We start from the raw sequence: 20,734 nt of genomic DNA, 5'->3' as shown, positions 1-20,734 counted from the left end.
AATCTGCAGTAGTAAGGGGTGTGTCATGAAGTCAATTTTACCGGAGCCTAGGGGTCGTCCGTCGAGCGCCTGGATTCTCACAGGATTGGGAAGGGCCTTGGTAGGTAGACCGAGGCGTGTGGCCAGAGCAGAGTCCATCAGGTTTTCCTCTGAGCCTGAATCGATCAGCACCGTGATAGGGATGTTCTCCGGGTTCTCTGGGGTCCAGGTGAGTCGAGCCCTCAGGCAGAGGCGCTTAACTGGGTTGGGGTACTGAGATTGGACAAAATTGCTCACTACGCTGTCCCCTCCTCCTAATGAGCATCCTCGTTTCCCTGCCGCTGGGGACATTGGTCCCGGTAATGTCCAGCTCCTCCACAGTAAAGGCAGCATCTCTCTCTGCGGCGTCGCTCTCGTTCTGCAGGTGTAATGCGGTACCTGCCTACCTCCATTGCCTCCGCTTGAGCGGGCTGAGCAGTGGGGCCCGACGCGCCCAGCGGTGAATGCGCTTGGGGAGGTGCCGAATTGGGAAGCCTGCGCTCACGCCTCCTTTCGCGTATGCGCTGATCGAGGCAGATAGAGGTGGTTATGAGCTCATCTACAGTGACCCCCCACTCCCGACTAGCCAAATCATCTTTGACCGCCTCAGACAGGCCATTGTAAAAAGTGGTCAAAAGTGCTTCATTGTTCCATTTGCACTCAGCTGCCAAGGTGCGGAATTCTATGGCATATTCAGACACCGGTCTAGCTCCTTGGCGGAGCGAGCTGATGCGGCGTGCTGCTTCTCTGCCACTCACTGGGTGGTTAAAAACCTGGCGTAGTGTCTTGGAGAACTCTACTGCATTAGCACAAAGTGGGGAATTTGCCTCCCATAGGGCAGTAGCCCATACTAGAGCTCTACTGGTTAGCAGCGAAATCATAAAAGCGACCTTAGCTTTTTCTGAGGGGAACTGATCAGGCTGCATGACAAAACACAGGTCACACTGTGTCAAAAATCCCTGACAGGTCTCTGGAGTGCCGGCATACCGCTCTGGTTTCTGTAGGAACGTCTTGGCAGCCGGGGGGTTCGGCTGGTGCATTTGCTGGGTTATCCAGGCTTGGATCTGCTGGATCGAGGTTCCCTGGGATTCCACAGCGCCGAGCACCTGGGCTAGGCTGACGTCTCCTCCTTCGGCGCCTGTTACACTCATGTTGGTGGTTCGAGCCTACTGTCACGTCCAACTTGAAGGTACTGAGTGTAGATACAAAACGCCGAGTTCAGGAGCCAAAAAGAGGTAGACTTTAATAAGATATCCCACAGAGGGAAAACACAGGAACAGACGTGTCAAGAAAACATGAGGCTCGAACGAAGGGCAAGGTACAGACACGCCTTAAATACACTTGAGGCAATTACACAGGTGAACCCACTTAAGGTGAGCCAAGTCCAATCAGTCCACAAAACCTAATTAAGGCGCACTCTGCCACCATCTGCTGGATGTCCTGGGGTCCTACGGCGCAGTCCTGACAGCTCCCCAGAAAAAAGATTTAACTGCCGCGTACCTTTTGTTGAAAAACGCAGGTAATCCATTGAAATCCGCGTCAACGTTATAGTCCTTCTCCCCCACCGTGTGTGTGAATTGAAATGAAGGTCCTAAATGGACCATAATTTACGAAATGAAAATCATGCTGTGTTGAAGAAGACTTGAAACTATAGAGATTGAGACCATAAACTCATGTTTACAATGTTTACTGAGGTAATAAATCAAGAAAGATTTAAAAAGAAAGAAAAAAAAAATAGTCCGGGCAAAATCATCATACAAGCCATTTTACACAATTATACACAGTTATACACAAACTAATTCAATAAAGATTTATCACAATATCAGGATTTTTCTCCAGAAAATCAGCTAACTATGCACGCGAAAATCATCTTTTATCACAAAGCCGGCCGCGAAAATGACGGAAGGATACATGATTTCGCATGAGGGCTCGATACGGCGTCGACCCAGCGTGTCCAAATTGACCTCCGACAAAGTATTCAAAAGTCACAGAACAAACGCGGAGAACCCACACACTGCTCTCCTGAAATTTTTTTTTAAATATCCCTACCTTTTTATGATTTCTGTCTGGAAAAAAACATTTAATCCATTGAAAGTTGCTGCATCGCTATACTCCATTTCCTGGTCTGCCTGCCTGCATTGAAATGAATGTGCTGTGACCTTCCAGGCGAAAATGGCCTGTATTTTTTGCCTGGACCAATCTATTTTTCGCATGGGGGTTGAGCCCACCTTATCAAGATTTTTTTCTGACTAATGGCTCTCAACTTTCCACATAACACCCCTGACAGCTTTCAATGGACTATTCCGCACCTAACAACGTATCATATGAATAAATCCGCCGATCACAGGCCTTACAAATCCCACATACACACTGAGTCAGAGCAGTTTTTTTTCATGGATGAGACATATGACGTCTGAAAATAGCTGAACATATCTGAAAATGATTGCAAACTGCTTTATTACGATGTATTGAACACTCTTAGTGATAAAGCAAGTGAATATATAGTTAATTTGTAGTTATATAGTACATAAAATTAGAATAGAGCAGCGCAAAATCTGGTTCCGAAAATCTGTATTTTGCTTGAAATTCTGTACTCAGACCTCATTTATGCTGGCCTGCTAAGTAAAATTAGCTTGGACAAACCACAAACCTGTTGTGCTATGACTGTGGAGTATTTTTAGGCTTCAATCTGCATTATTTCAAAAAGAATGTTCAATACAAGTGCTTTTCTTCCAGACGAACCTGCAAATTTTCAATTTGAGCTGTTTGCCATCTTCATTCACTATTAACCAGTAACATATACACAATATTTACACATCTGAACAAGTCTCTCACAAGTGTTACCTGTATTATACCATCAAAATTATTAAAATATACCTTGTAGTTTCAGATCTACAGGCTAAAAGGTATGGGTATGCAATTTTCGAGTAGAGGCCTAAAAATAGGGCTGGGGCTATAGAGGTGACAGTAGGTCAAGGGCCAAGGAGGGGCTTATTGGACTTCAGCCAATCAATGAGGTGATCGATGAGCTGAGGATGTAACTTTGGAGGGACAAAGGATCTTGGAAGGGGGGAAGAGAGTCAGACCTCCGAGCATGGGGGAGACACATCTGTCTGTCGTGTGGCCCGGACGGGGCCTCACTTTCACTTGATATATAAGTTTGTTTTGTTAATAATTGTGTGATTCGGTTTGTAACTGTTTGTATCTGTTTTATGCTTCCTGGATAATAAATCCATTTGATTTTGACTTAAACCTGCTGTTGTGTTTTGGAGGCGATTGAGAGCACATGGCTGCAGGAAGGGGGGCGATTTCTCTCGTGTCCAAAAGTTGTGGACCTAACTGTCGATTTTATTGTTATTATTATTATTTAGTTTGATGGTGGTCCCTCTGATGTGAATAATATTTGAATGGCCCGTGTTCTCTAGTGTGCGGTGGAATACTGTTTTAGCACTGCAGTGTTGCTGGATGGATGTGTCATGCTTTGTTGTTATATAAATATATGTGACTGGTTCTTGTGCGCTTGTTCTTGTCATTGTGTTAATTACATTGATTCTGACTTGTCCGTTAATGACGAAGCATCCCATCATCGCGGGGTTATTTCGGACATTTGATTCTCTGTTTGGGCTGCTGTTTTCTTTTACAAAGTAAGAATGATGGTCTAATAGCAGCAAACACGCTACACTCTCCCCACAGCGTTTAGCTGTTCTCTACTGATTCAAACAGTTTCGAAAAATCATGCGATTAATCGCATTGTTATGTGCAGAATTCAATAATGAATTCAAAAGTAGTGTATTGCACACTTTTATTTTAAAAGTACTGCTATATGAACAAAAGGGCAATACCATTTGGCTTGCAAACACTTTAAACAAATAAGGTTATTTTTAACAGCAGTATTTACACAGTATCAGTTATAATACAGTTATAATGATTCTAATAGATATTCAGCCGGTGTTCACAACTTTATCTTCATGTGTGTAATAGATGCAATTTGAAATATACACCTTGAAAACTGCAAACCTATCGACGTCATATTTTTTTCTTCTTTTTTTAATGTTTGTTAAATTGTCGTTAGCGATAACTAAATTATATACTTATTATACCTATTCCAAACAAAAACACAAAACACGCTTTTTTGCTTTTTTTGGTATTTAGGTCAGACACATATGCAACGCTGATTACCGTAATATGTGTGGTATTTGTTATAAATGTACGTTGGTACATAGAGGGTGATAAGAAGCTGTACAGGGAGGGACTTAGGACCCAGGGGAGTGTAGGTGAAGGAAACAGGAAAAGACGGAAGAGACGCCACACAAACAGCTGTTCGGCGCTTTCTGCCGGCAGGTCGGTCGGCCCTTGTGTTAAAAATATCCGCTTAATAATAATTTTGAAAACTGCGTTAACGCGCGATAAAATAATTAACGGCGTTAATTAATTCATGCGTTAATGCGACAATAACACGTTAACTTGCCCAGCACTAAAATATATATATACACCACTCAAACTCTGTATAGCTATAGGGAGTGAAGAAAGTGACGTAATGTGGAGCTGACTGTCAGCTCTTGTTGTGAGTTAGTGCAGCTTTCTCCTTGTAGATGGACAGAGTGAAACAGATTTTTGGCTGTTGGTTTAGAAGGTTTGTCGTCCAAATGTTTGACTTTTTTGTCTTGACACACTGCTTCCATGCCAGTGGGATTCTATTTCCTGTATGAAGGATATATGGCTGGGTCTGCCTTGTTATTGTAGGCTGATCACAGATAAAGGCTGTTTATTAAAAAGCCTGCAGGTTGAAGACAGCTCAAACAACCAGAAGCCCCCCATGGAGAGAGAGCAGTCTGACCCTAATAACATCCAGAGAAACAAAGCAACACACACTCACCCTGGGAAAAGAACTGTGCACTTCGACACACAGCACACTGTGCAGCATGGATGCACACAAACCCCAGCCCCAACCTATTGCTTCTGCATTCCTTCACACCAGAATGCCAGTCGAACAAGACAAACTAAGTCCTCCTTAAGGCCTATGCTGATTGGATGGAATGTGATGAGGCACATTTATGTTGCGGTCAAAAAGTCTTCCAGCACATGTCTTTATGAGAATGAAATGCTTTGTCTGGATTTCTGTGTGTGTGTGTGTGTGTGTGTGTGTGTGTGTGTGTGTGTGTGTGTGTAAAGTGTGAAGCAGGTGTGTAGCTCCAAGTATTCAGTGCCTCAGGCATTCCTTTGCCTCTCCTCTCGTTTCTCCTACTGTAACATCTAGCTGCCAGCCTTCCGTGGCGTCTCTATGTCTCTTTCTATTTCTTCACGCTTATTATGGTATTCCTCAAATTGTTTGGGACAGGAACCTTCAAATACTTGTCTCTTTTTTTACGTGAAAATAGGCTGTTGAAAGCTGAAACAGCATTTCCTATGCTCTCATAATAAAAAAGGGTAACAGAGGTGTGAGTAAGAGAAGGAAGGAAGAAGGGAACATTTCAATCATTGAAGTGTTTGAACCCAATCGGCCACAGGTGACCTGTGAGAGGAAATGGCGAGTGACAGATTTATAAAGTCACTTTCTGCGGTGCTGAGTCATTAAATCTCATTGTCTATGAATGAGTGCCTTCCCTGTTCTCAACTGCCCATCCCTAATTCTCACAGTGGTTTACTTCTTAATGCAGGACTGGTCCCAGCAGAATGAACCGCTCTTTATTGCTGTTATGGTATTCATGTGTAAAATAGCTTTGGACACTGAATAGATACATTTTAAAAGGAGATGCAAAGTTTGTCGTATGTTAACAATTTCAAACAATGAAGTAAGAAATATCCTCTTATGATTTTGAAAGTATTGTTACAATGTCATTCGAGTTACAGACTTTATTTGGATGTAGGGGTCTTGTTTTAAATTAATTAAAGTTTTAGTGGTCCTATGATATCTGGTCTAGGGAGGTCCTGATCAAGTTTGTTTGACTGTGATCCTGATCTGAGTCCTTTGATATGAGGTGTCTTTGACCGGCTCTTTCTCATTCCCACGGCGTCAAATACCAAAGCTTTATTACGCCCCTCAATGTCTGATACTGACGCATTACAGTCCGTATGATACGAAGCAGGCTTTCAGGTAGCGATGTAAACACATCTGCTTCCTTAGACCCTCAGATAAAATGCTCTGGAGTGTAGTGACGTTGTCTAACGACTAAAAAAAACCACTCAGGGTGGGTGGGAGTGTAGGAGGATGGGTCAAACAAACACAGGACTTTCAACAAGGAGACTGCTGTTCGTGTCCCATAGGCCACATGTTATTTGTTTTGACTTCTGCCTCTTCCAGTATGACTGGCAGTCTATAACTTCAACCCTCAGCTTAAGTTAACCTCAACCACATATTTCTAAATCCTTTGATTGACAAATCAAGTCGGGGATGATTTGCACAGCCAGCATATTGTTTACCACATCATGGGATTCTTTAAAGATAAGATAATCCTTTATTAGTCCTGCAGTGGGGACATTTACAGGATTACATCAGCATAGTGGATAGTGCAAACAAGAGCCATAGTAAAAAAACAATGTATCAAAAAGTATCATAAATAAGCAGTAACGGATATTGACTAAGAAGATTAAAAATCCACAATAACTACAATATAACTAACTAAAAACTATGATATATACAGACAGAATAATTCAATTCAGCGTGTGTGAACAGGGCAGGAGCATGCAGGCTCCCACACTGATAGCAAAGAAGATATACTCTTTCCCTGGAGCTTTTTCAATGTGAGAGACTCTTTACTAGTTAGAGTTAGTAAAGAGCAAACCAGAGGTGCAGTCAGTCACAGCGGGCCGCAGGTGTTATGAGGTGTGCGTGTGATTGTCAAGCAGATGTGTGTCACCCATGGCAACTCCAGTTAAAGAGATAAAAACCCTGAATGTAATGATGCACACACTCACACTGCATATGTCTCCTATAAAAGTGTCTTCATCATGCCAAAATATATTGTTGTACAATCTGTTTATTGCTTCCCAAGGAACACGCACACACTTACACACCCACTCGACTATATTCATGAGACTGTGCACAGTTTGTGTCTGTATTCCAGGGAAATAGGATCTAGGTTGTTAGCTTGAGCTTTTCCAGGCCTGTGTATATACAAACACACACACACACAAACGCTCATCTCTGTCATGTTTTACTAGTCTGTACTATAGTGTATAAAAGTATTCTTCATTAAAGATTTCTTTCTTTCTTTCCATCAGTTCCTGTTCACTCCCTTCAGCCTCTTACAGAACCACATATTTGTCATGTGTGGCAAATTTAGTTAATTAATGTTAAAGAGCCTGGTATTTTTTTCTAAGTGAAAGGTGTGTGTGTGTGTGTGTGTGTGTGTGTGTGTGTGTGTGCGTGCGTGTGCGTGCGTGTGTGTGTGTGTGTGCGTGTGTGTGTGTGTGTGTGTGTGTGTGTGTGTGACTGTGTCTTTAGTTGGCAGGCCCTCTCCAGTCATTATTTATACAAGGCCCGCGTGCTAATAGCAAGTCTGAGAGTCAATTTCACACAAAGTTTCCATTCTGTTTTTATCCTTATACACCGACCGGTAATCCTTCCTCTCTCTCCAAAAGTCAGCTAGTCAAGCTCCGATCATCATATTTACACTGACAGTGCAACACATTCAAAAAAAATGTAAATCCCTCGTCTGTGCGTGTGTGCGCGTGTGTGTCTCTTTGCCATGTGTTTTTATGGAGATTCATAATGGTTTGATACAGTAGTGTGATTGGTAGTGTGTGTGGATGTGGGTGTGCCCCCCACTGCCACACTGAACCATCTATTCAGTGAAATCCCAGAGTAAATAGCAGCTCAGCATCTGTATCAAAGAGTGAGAATGGAAAGCAGAGCTGAGGCTGAATAATACTTCACTTGTCTCCATCACACAGGACACAGTCACAGTGGGATTTACTCTCCCTCTGCACTAGTGGTGCAATGGATCATAAAACTCACGGTTCGGATCGGTTCACGTATCAGAGTCATGGATCGGACCAAATTTCGGATCAGCACAAAAGTAAAAATAATCAGTGGGTCTTTTTAATGGGTTTGTAGTTAGATGCTTGAAACAAGGTCTGTGGTTTACACAGGGTTAAGCTATTTTAACTTCTTTAACTAGTTCTATGATATAAAATACGTTAGTAAATACCACAATCGTGAAACCCCGACGTGTCTTCAAAAAAATGCAGATGCTAACAAGTGGCTAAATGAGACTACAGAGGTTGTCGAGGACATTAATCATCATCACGCCAACTAGTCCACCTTAACGGCCTCATTGTGTTTGTACTCACGCTCACGAGACCGTGGTGTCGGCTGACGTTAGCTTTTCACTACTAGGGTTCGTAAAAATCATAAAAAATGGTGTTTGGCATTTGCAACAGTTATCTTGCTGAAGACACAGTGTAAGTAACATCAACTTTTGTCATTTTATACAACTCCAAAATCCAATAGCAAAATCCAATGAACTTTTTTTGAAGGAACCAGTGCGATGCTAACTTTTGTCCAACAAAAATATGTCATCACTGCAGCAATCTCTTGAGGTTTGTTTTTTTGATCTTTGAGTGGCCATGATAGAACCACATCTGTCAACCTAACTGTTTAAATACCAAGTACCACTGGCAGATTCTTTGGATACTTGGCCAATAAAGTTGATTGTCTTGTTGATCTCTTACAACCATTAGACTTAACCCATGTTGTGACATCCCTGACATATCGAGTCATATTCACATGACCTCCAAAGGTCTTTGTCAGTTAAACATAAACACACTTGGGTGTAAATGCTATGTTATTCAGGCTGTAAATTAGCTTTCTATTTGTATTTCTGAATCAGAAAGCTAAAGACCCACTGTGTAACAAAAATGGCTGAAACCACCATAGCTGGCACTAAATGATATTCGATGTTAACACTATTAGTACAATCTAATCATTTTGAAATAAAAACAAATGGGGCAACCTTCTTGGAATCATGCGTCCCCAAGTCTGAATAATAGGAGGATTTCCTGTTTGCCTACATGGCGTTAATCTTTGCAGGTATTTGGACAGACTACTGTTTTTCTTGTAAGCGTTGTTAACTCAGACTGACATCTATCGCAAGATAAACGTGCGTCATATGTTCCATTTAAATGTGGCATAACATGTAAATTATACTGTAGTAGTTTCAGATTCAGTTTCTTTATTCAAGCTATCAAGTTTAAGTACAAAGACCTTTGCCTCGATAGCATGACATCATAACCAGCTTTGTTTGTTGCATAAATGGATATTGACAAAAATGCAAAACAGTGAAATGATCTCATCCAGCCTTGTTCTTCCACTGACCGTTACTTAAAGAACCAGAGCTTGTGTTTCGACTACCTCATAGCATCTTTGTAATTAAGTGTCTTTTTCAAAAGCTGCTGCATGGTCTTTGTCATGCACTGTGTCCATCTCCTTCTGTCTTGTGTGCACTGCATGTGTTAGTTAGGCAGACATATGAAACTCATCACCATTTTCTCATTGCCTCATCATCTATAATGTTCCTCTTTCTGCCTCCATCAGACTGTAAATCTGGGCCCAGCTCTCGGATTTACTGCAAAATTTGTCTTTCAAAATATGTGTTTCCCTTGGCAGCATGTCTTCTCGCAGTAGAGGAAAATTTAAAAAACAATTTCAAGTTGTGGGTTGTTTTCTTAGTGCCAGCTTTTCTACTGGCATCACCACAAATGGAAGTCACTTACTGAAAGTAACCTGCCAGACTGTCTCATAATGAACCGAGACATCACTTGTCATCAAATTTGCTTAATCCCTTCCTCTCAATTGATTCCGCCCCCACACTCCTCATACACTACACTCCATGACCAGCGCCCTACCTCCCCTACAACAACCTACGGCACACCGCCCCTCCCCCAACTTGTCCTTCACAACCTACCAGGTGAGAAAAGAACTGAGAAAGATCAAGGTGGGAAAGGCCACGGGTCCAGACGGCATCAGCTCAAGGCTCCTGTCAGGGTTTGAACAAAGAGAAAGACCGGCCCTCCCCATGTGCTGTGTCGTCCTTCGGCAAGGCAGGGCCAAAAAGACAGCTGGTGCAGGTCATAATCAAAACAAAAGATATTTAATAACTACAGAAGCTAAACAGTTGCAAACTGAGCAGCACTATTAATAACAAAATGTACATATATATATACAATGAAAGTGAGGCCCCGTCCGCACCACACGACAGACTGGTATGTCTACAAGCCCCTCCTTGGCTTTTGACCCATTGTTACTCTTAACACCTCACCCAGCCACTTTCCAACCCCCGCTCCAGCACATTCCTCAAACACCCTCTCTTACAGGCACTCAAACACACATCTTGGTCTAAACTTCCATAAGTAAATACATTGTAACATATAATATCCATAATTAGGAGCGCTTTAAAACTTAAATTCCCCACAATTCTCCCCTTACTCACTACATTAAACAGTTGTATCTATCAATGCATCGTCTACTCATAACTGGTTGCCCTGTATATTTGTTTCACTAAGTGTCAATTAATCTCTGCAGGAATCCACTTGAACATCTGCATGAACAATTCATGAGGCTAATACATTTAAAAGCATTTCTAACAGTTCTCGTGTAGCATTTCTAAGATAAGTACAAGCTGTGGAGGGAAAAGGATTATTCTTTACACATGGGTGTCATCATGATGTGTAAGCAGAATAGGTGTTACAATGTACATGCTAAAACAGTAGATAACACATTGTGCATCTCTAAAGCCACATAGTTCTGAGTGTTTCATCGTCGTCCAACGCTGGTGAATTTGCATTTCACTTGTGTAGGTGTGTATCACTGTCAAAAAGTTCAGGTGAGTCTGTGAGTGCAGTGACTGTTCAGGTATCTCGTTATCGTGTGGGTGGTGATGAGAACTGTCCATGACACCGCTCAGCTTGCCAGTGCCTTTGTCCTTTCCAAGATGGATTTTTCCGGTTGGAGGGTGTGGAGTGGTTTGGGGAAAGGGGGTTAACGCAGCTGCTGTCTCAGTGGGTGTAACCAGCTCTGCTGCCTGTACTGAGAGATGATACACCAAGATCTTGATAACCTGATGAAAAAAGGGATTATAACCTGCATGGTACAGTATTCTTCTTCCTATCCTCTTTTCTATATTCATAAGGTCCTATCACTGAGTTAGAAGACTTGGATTTTGCCGTATTTTAATTCAAAAGTTGTGGTTTATCATGACGTAACGAAATACCAATAGAAAATGTGGATAGCACATATACTAAAAACTGTTATAAATGTGGATCTATCTCTACAACAAAATTACACATTACATATCCCTCCTTTGCCACGATATCTCTGCTGTAAACTACTGTAGCGTAACCTTGGAAGAGATCACATGGCAATTGTCTAGGCTTATTCATTCATAACTTTATAATAATTTAATATCACAAGTAAGAAACATTTCTTAGGCACACTTAACCTAACAAAACAAATTGCCTGCATAGTCACAGCATCAGCTGCAGCACTCCTCAGGTCCAGCGCAGACCAGCTGTGCGGGATAATGGAGCACGTCTTCAACTTGAGCTTGACGCTGGGGAGAGTAGCACAGGTGTGGAAAACATCCTGCGTGGTACCAGTCCCAAAGACCCCGCGACCCAAGGACTTCAACAGCTTCAGGCCGGTGGCGTTAACATCCCACCCGATAAAGACGCTAGAGAGGCTGGTCCTTGGGCATCTCCGCCCCCTGGTGAGCTCATCTTTGGACCCACTACAGTTCGCTTACCAATCTGGCAAATCACTGTCAAAATCCGAGAGCGCAAATGAGATCCATGCACGCGTGAAAATCAAACAGCCACGTGCGTATTTTACTTTGACGAGCGCTTTTACGTCACTGCGAGCAAAATTCACTCTCGCACGAACAAAACTCGCTCGCGAAACTTTAACCCGCTCGCTCACAAGTCTTTTTCCCGCTCGCTCGCCAGCAGTTTTTCTTTTTGACAGTAAGTGGGCGGACCCAGTCGCCATTGTATCTGGACTGGACTGGACTGACCACACACACACACTCTACAAACAGGGTCTGCTGAGGAGACTGAGGTCTCCCCAAGATGAGCCTTGGACAGACAGACAGATAGATGGACAGACACACACACACACACACACACACACACACATGAATACATATTGATGATATGATAATAACTTGTCAGTAATCAAAAAGTGACATAACACTAGCACCTAAATTACTTACAAAAGACAATATAACAATGACAATATCATAATACACAATACAGCAAGACCTATGCATAAAATGTTGACATGGGTTGGGAGCACAATAACTAATACCATCATAATGTGAGTGATATTATCAAACTTGAAGGTTGAACATTAATAGTTACCGGTGTTAAAAATATCCAGTTGCCTGTATGAAGTCTTGAGGTTCCCAGACAGGAAATGCTGCTGGGATTTGGCTTAATACTGGTTAGCTGGATGGAGCCTGCTCTGACTACTTAGGAGCCAATTGTGTGTGGTGTTGCCCACTCACTTGTTCGGACACACACACACGCACGCACACTTTGGTTAGTTACGAGCTGAATAAGCCTCCGTGTTCAGTTTCCTACCTGCATGACAAACAGAACAGAACCATGCATAAAGTTTGCATTTGCGTATGTGCTGTGAACTTTCATAAATATGAAACTCCAAACACACGCAGATGACTTCCAACGACCATCTACGCTGTAAATAGTGTCAGAGAGGCCTGACGGGATGATAAAACATCCTTTGCTCTCCAGGCTCCCTCTGTCCCACCTCCTCCACCCAAAGTCTTCCTCTCTGTGGAAAGAGATGAAGTCATTTCACTTCATTCCATCCCTGGGATAACCCACCACATAGTTGGAGCATATGGCTTTTATATAGCGCTGCTGTGACTCCTTGTGCATGGTGAATACTATTGCCTCTTTGCTGCACTGTAAAAAAGAATGGGCTGACAGAATTCTACTTGGCTTTATTTTCTTACAATAGGCCACTTTACTGTCAAGCAGAATACTCTTTATTTACAAAGATAGTCGATTAGCATGGGAAACAAGTGGAATTATCTCGTCTCATTGTCAGATTTATCACTTCATTAATAGGGATTTATAAGCGTTTAGGGTTAAATCATTTTTTTGTAATGTTTTGTTCCAGTGGGTGTTTACAGCTGTTGTTTGCATCCATTTGGCCAACATGCAGGGGTTTGGTGACCTCACTCTCATCCAAAAGAGAAACTCCTTTGTCTAGATGGCCAGCCCAGTTTGATCCAGTATAGAGCATGTGTGTAATTGGGCAGCACGATTCATCAACGACTGGGCCCTTGGACAAAAATGAGCTGTGGGCCCCTATGGATACTTTTTCTCCCACAAGTTATTCAGTGACATACAGCATGTAATCAAAAATATATACTGAAACATTAAAGGCTGAAGACTACAAGGAATAAGTGAGCTTAGAGATGTAGCTCTTCACCTCTGCTCAGGACTAGAGGCTCCAGGCTACATTAGCTGCTACTAGCATAACGTACCGAAATCTCCGACCGAACTGTCTGCAGCAGAGTTGCTTTCTGGGTAATGTAGGTGCCAGCTGTCCATTATGAGTCTGAACTGTTGCTGTCATAACATAACATTTTTAAATGTGCACTACATAGTAAAAAAGTATATCCACATACTGTTGTGTTCTTTTGGTGGGGGCGGATTTCCATGGTTTGTGCTGAGCCCAATCCATTACATAAAATTATTTTAGGTTGTACAAAGTCCTTTTTACAAATAGAAGTTGTTTTTGTATGAAGGGATTGCAAAGAAAAGTCACGTTTGTAGATAGAGAACAAAAGACTAGATCGATAAAAATTGCAGAAAAAGACAAAGAGCAACAGTTGAATAAAAATAAAAGAAATCATCAGTAAACCAGTAAACGGAACTAGAAACTTAGCATCAAAATGTATGCATATTTAAATAGAAACAGGTTTCTTTTATAATGTCAAATGCACAATAGTGCAGCCAACAACAAGCTGGTCTTTCAGTTTGAGGAGAAGTCAATGTTGATGTTTTTGTCACATGACAGAGCTTTAGCAGTGGTGCTTTACCGGCGGTGCTTTACCGGCGGAGCTTTAGCAGCGGTGGATTACCAGTGGTGCTTGAGCAGCGGAGCTTGAGCAGCGGTGGATTACCACCGCTGGTGGATTACCACCGCTGGTGGATTACTTTAGAGTTACCTGTGAAGAGGGAAGTTTATTTTGAAAAGACTGTATTTAATGAACGTAAATTGACACGTGTTGAAGGTTTTGGTGAGGTTTTGGCGCAAAAAAAGATTCACTTTATTTGGGTTTCGTACGAACCATTTTTTGAGGATACATTTGGCAACGTCACAGAGGAGACCAGCCTTAGCTCTATGCCTTGTGGTCTTTAAGCTATTGTGACAAAATGCTGTATTATATCTATCATCAGACAGTTGTGTGGACTCAGAAATGGAGTAAGAATAGTCTGATTGGACACACAAACACAACGCCACGGTCTGGGTTGAACTGAGGGTCAATCAGTGCTGTAATTAGGGAAGATTTTTTAGATTTCCTGTGTGCTGATTGATAACAGCTTTCCTCATATAGATGCACACTCTCACACACATACACACACAGTCACTGCTCCAAATCCCCCTGTGTTGCCTGACCCTGAGACCCCCTTATACTGTCTGTTTTCACCATTAGCTACAACAAGTTAAGCAAGGATTTGTTACAGCAGTCCTGCTACCTACCAACATTTACTTTGAGGGGTCTCTTTGGATCAGAGACTACTTTCAGTCCGGGGAGGAGTTGAGGGGTTAAAGGTCATTTGAAGAGTATGTAGCAGTGTAAGCTGTTGGCTGGTTGAGGAGGGAGATAAAGAGATGTATTTGAGGGGCTGAGGGCTACTTTGAAGGGTTAATTAAAGAATCAGGTTGTGTCTGACGTGGGGTTCACACCAAACACGGCGCGAATTTGCGGTGCGAGTAGATTACATACAAAGTCTATGCACAGACGCGATGAGACTGGTGAGGCGCGAATTTGCGATGGTGCGGCGCGATGGACGCGAATTTGCGGCGCAAATGGATGCGAATTCGCGGCAAACGCGTGAGTTGAAATTTTTCAACTTCGGCGAAATAATCACGTGACGCTGTGGCGCGATAGCCTATCAGCGTTGAGTTGCTCCCCCTGTCATCACTGACTTCCTGCTGTTGTTGAATCAGGAAATAAATCCTGTAGCCGTCTGTGTTCACCCAGAGCTCTACGATACCTCATATCAACAGAGACCGGACTAAACTATGTGTATAAATGTGTGTGTGTAAACCATACGGTACAAACAATGAATAGACGCTGCCGTATTTACGTCTACGTGACGTTATTGAGTGCTGGTGGAGCTGCTACGATGTTAGCATAGCCTAGCACCGATCCATCAGAGCTCCATTGAGAAGACAAGTAGCCTACAAATCGGCATCATTACGTAGTTATTTCGGAGTCCCTTCACAGCCAAATCAGTTTATGTTGTGTTCATACAGCTGTAGTAAACAGCCGACGTGTGGCTTGCTAGACACAGTAAATACAGCTCGATAAAATCCATGGAGCTCCTCTGGACAATATTATGAACCAGACATGACGGCGTTTAGTTTCCCGGGATATCTGTCACTTCCACAACACGTACTAAGCAGAAATATAGGTTATTTTTTCCATGGTTAATGGCGGACAGTTGAACGGCTTTCAGGTGATAAGCCCCGCCCCCTCTCCGGCGCGATTCGTGCGAATTGCGCCGTGTTTGGTGTGAACACGGCAAAATGGTCCCCGGCGACCCGGCGGCGCATTGGATGCGAATTTGCGCGCGTTGAATTCGCGCCACGTTTGGTGTGAACACGCCATTACATGTGATTTGTAAAATAGACTGTTTTAAGTCAAGCTTTTATTCAATCAGATTTCACCTCTGCGTCTCTATGTAAGAACAGAGGCAGAGGCCTGCAGACTCTCACCTGCAGCAGTGCAGATTAAAGTGAATGAGGACGATATTGTTGATTGTCATGGTGTTCAACTAATCAGATCTTTAGTTTGACATGTTGGGCGTATTCTTTGACGTGTCAGCGCCTGCGAGCCGGCCTATAATGACGTCAGCATTACATGCCGCTCAGTGTTCATCTGTAGCTTTCCCGCGAGGTGCGAGTGTGCTGTGATTGGTCAGTGGGCGAGCACGTGACTATCGTGAAACGAAACTTAACAGCCAGCAGAGGCTGATGGGTAGTGAATCACATCACGTGATGCAGCTCAGCCAATCAAAATGCAGTCTGACTGAGTTGAGTTGCACCATGACAGAGAGTGCTGAGAGGAGGAAAGACACTGCAGAGCAGTACGTTCAATGTTCAAGTTGTGAAAGTAAAATCCTGATAATCTCTTTGGGTCACGGCTTGTCATTAAGGAATGACAGTGGATCCCACAGCCAGACCAGCTGAGAACATTATATTTTCCTGAGTTTAGGCTTTTGCATTCTCTAAATGCTCGAGCGTTATTCAAACGACTCGTACCGAACGGTTTAATATGAAGACGTACATAGTTACAGCCTTAAAAATGAGCTTAAGTTTAAGACTCTGGTGCTAGCCTACAGGGCAGTGAAAGGAACAGCTCCTTCCTGTCTCCAGGCCACGGTCAAGCCTTACACCCCCGCCCGACCTCTTTGCTCTGCTTCCTCGGGGCGATTGGTTGCCCCGTCACTCAGAGGTCCCTACGGCCGATCGACTAGGTCGCGGCTGTTTTCTGTCCTGGCCCCTCAGTGGTGGAATGAACTTCCAGACTGAAAATGAGTTTGACACCCCTGATCTATTGTATTCATACCAGCTTATTGCACTTATTGTATTCATATTAGTTTGTGGCACTTATTGTATTCATATTAGTTTGTGGCACTTATTGCATTTGTTTGTTTCTGCACTGTACGCTGGCTCTGGTTTATGCTCTTGGATGCTTGTTTGAAGAAAGGAGATGTACTTATGACTTCTGGTGACTAGTTCTCTCGAAAACCGATGTTGAATACACTTTTGTAAGCCGCTTTGGATAAAAGCGTCTGCTAAATGATTGTAATGTAAATGTAATGGTGATAAGCGTAACTTTACCTCGGCTCCTCAGTTGATCTCCACATGAATGTGCTCAGAAGAATGACTACTGAAGTTGTTCAGGAACAGACGATCACGTCGTATCACTCAAAAATGGTTTGTGGGCTATGAGCTCTTTGATTAATAAAAATGTGCAGTTATCTGCCGCTATGGCTAATCGAAGGCATTCCATTTAAATTGACATGTGAAGGATGAATATTTAACTGTATGTGACCGTTATTATGTCAGTCCTGTAAGATACCGATGTAATACCACTGTTAATTTACAGCAATTCATTACAGTGTAGGAAAATACAAAGATGGATAGATGGATAGATGGACAGATGGATGGAAGGATAGATGGTTAGATGGATGGAAGGATAGATGGATAGATGGATGGATAGATAGATACAGTGGCTCTTCTTGCACTGTGATATTCATTTATCTCTCTTATGTTTGTTTATTTTAAATTTCATTGTTTGAATTGTGCAAAATAACTAAAAACTAAACTAACTAGATGGATAGATAGATAGATGGATGGATGGATGAATGGACGGACGGACAGATATTATATGTTTTGATTAAACTAAAACTAAGATGACTTTTCGATGTTTTTTTCTGTGATGAAACTTCACAACATAAATGTTTTTTGCTTTCACCATAAAAGCTCTCTCAGACAATGACAAATATGATCTTGCTACATCCTTGAGAGTGGACACATAATATATGCACACACAATCACGCAGGGCAATATGGACATACAGCCATGGCTGCAGTCTTAAGACTCCAGTCTGCACACACACACACACTGCTCCCTGACTCTGGTGGGGATGATGATGATAATGATGATGGGACTTCCAGGCCTGGATATTAGAGCTGGCTCTCTTCTCAACTGTGACGCTGTGTGACTTGAGATTTATAATAGCTTGACGTCAGCATCCCTCATATACTTGCCGTTAAGAAAGGTGAGCCTACAGTGTGTGTCTGTGCGTGAAATGATACTGTAATACACTGCTAGCCCAGTTTGAAGCTCAGTTTAAACTTATTTTCCTGCATCTCTCTGAGAATTGCTTTGTTTCCAAGCATTTCTTAGCATTCAAAATATTTAACTGTGGCCTGCATGGCACTAATTTAATGCAGAACATCTGGACATTGTCGTGGTACTACTATGCATATGCATACTCAAAAACTGATATGTATTGATGGACAGATGCCAATGCACATTCTGCCAACAAAACCAGCTGGATCAGACAGCTGAACTACATAGTCAGGGCAGAGAATCCTAACACTGTGCATGTGTGGAGGGTATTTCCTTATCCTGCTAATTGGTATCACTGGATTGTGTTTGCTGATCCTGTAACATGTGGAAAACAGGTACAAGCCAGATGTGTAGGCATACACGTTGCAAAGTTATTGTGCTTGCTACTGGGTGTGTTGGGAAAGCAACACACATATTTGATGGTGGTGTTAAAACACTGCAGCCTGTTGTAACACAGCCAGCAGGAGTCTGGGCTCCAGAGGAACTCCTTCAGTCCTCACCGGCAGTCCAGCCTGATGGGACAAAGTGCAGAGTGTGTCCAAACACATTACTTAAAGCCCAAAGATGGATACTGCTTCCTTCTGATAGCATCAGCAGACACAAATGTATAATTTGCAGTAACAAGTTCATATTCCTGGTCAATTCCATGAGCTGCTCCTGTGTCCTTTCTGTCATCGGGTATGCTTTTGCACAAAATGTGCAAGATGGAGTTTTACAAAGATACTGCCTCAAACAAAGCCCAAATGACTCATGTTGCCCCATTTGTTTACATGTCAAAATACAAAGACAGGTCCAGAACGCTGTAGAGGCCGACAGAGCTGTTACGACAGGAGAAGCCACATCTTCATGGAGCAGAATCGTCAAAACTTGACCCGCAGTACTACGGCACCACAATATGCATCTCTTGGTTTGCTTTCATTAAAGCTGACTTACATTCATTAAGTGGACACAAACATTGTATGTACCACTGTATTGTTAGACCTCCTGAGGAAACAGAGCTGTCAACATCTGTTACTGATAGAAAACATTCCCCATTCTAGCAAGTTTCAAAGGACCCATCATTTGAAGCCTTGTCTCTTTTGCCTTTCACTCCAATGACCTTTCCACTATGCAAGTTCAACAATGAAAGAAATGACAGCTCCTGAATGTGAACCAGACGGTTTCCAGGTTGTGCCTTTTGGGAGCCACCTCTAAAACAGACAGACGCTCTCTCCCTCCTGGGGGAGCAAGGAGCAGTCTGAAAGCACACACAAAGGGAATGAGTTACTCTCTGTAAATTGAGAGAGAAATCAGTGGGGGGTTGCCAGGTTGAGAAGCATGTGTCACCGTTTGACCTTGCAGCACAGTGGCTTACCTTTACAGCATCTAGACAGACATATTTTGCATGAAAATGTGTCTCCAAAACAACCTTTGTATAACAAGAATACACACAGACACACACACACATCTGTGCAGTCATATTCTCATGAAGGTACACAACCAAATCCAGAACAGCCGTCCCTCATAAGTCTGCCCGCCCTGTTTTGCTTGACAGAGCAGTATGTGTGTGTGTGCATGTGTGAGAGAGGGGAATATGTATTTGTGCGTGCTGAGAGGTGTGCAGGTTGGCTGCTGTTTTGACAGGCGTGCCTTGAATACCAGCCTTTTTCTGAGAAGAGAGAAACACACTGAATCAAAAGAGGCTGGCTAGCACATACACACAGTCAAGCCTTTTTTGTTGAACACAGACACACACTGATGGCCTTGGTCCGGGGAAGTTAGAACACTTAGCTGACCTGTCAGCTTATGAACACTGCTGAGGTCTGGGCAGTAGTGCATTTGAGGTATCCCACAATGTATGCTCTACCATTTCGCCCTTCGTGGTGAATGTTATTTATATTTTTTGGGAAAAATACTATATTCACACACAATTGTTGAAACTCAATCTGGCCTTGTTCTGTTGAGTCTCCTCCCTTTGTTTCTGCTTTAACTTTGCTTTTACAAATACTATATCCGACAAATATGAAGGGCAGTTGTGATTTTTTGGCTTATTACCCAAAAACAAGTATACTTTTCAGTTGGGCCTAGTTGCATCCAATCTAAGAGTGTGTTGACTAAAATGCGGCCACTGGTGTGCTTTTGCGATTTGTGTTAAGTTGTTTCTAGCTGTTCTCTTAAGGACGACGCCCCCGAATTCGGGGGCTATCGGGCTCAGCCCCCCTGAAAAAATTGTTCGGAAAATTGATTTATTCTTCGGTAATATTGTGGATTTGTATAAAAAATGTCCCCGGATTAAACAGCAACGTATGGGCAACATCATATAAATCACTTCTTACACACTCCAAACACAACTAATATAAGCATCTAGAAAATGTGGCATAAAAGCATGAAATCCTGGGCAGATCATGCTGTTATGTGTACTGCAAATCAATATTTGCACCACGAAGCTAGCGGCTAGCCGGCTAATGCGCACATCGTTTAGCATTAGCATTCAACACAGAACGCATAAATACCGTCGTTTTTTCTCTCCGTGAAACCAGTAGAAAGCTGTGAGTGGACAACGGTACGATGGCAGTGGTCTTCACCGGAAAAAATCCTTGGTTTTTGGTTACGTTTTAT

This window comes from Melanostigma gelatinosum (assembly GCF_949748355.1).
Source record: "Melanostigma gelatinosum genome assembly, chromosome: 23".
Lineage (NCBI taxonomy): Eukaryota > Metazoa > Chordata > Actinopteri > Perciformes > Zoarcidae > Melanostigma > Melanostigma gelatinosum.
The sequence above is the reverse complement of the archived record's forward strand: the minus strand, read 5'-3'. Positions refer to the sequence as shown.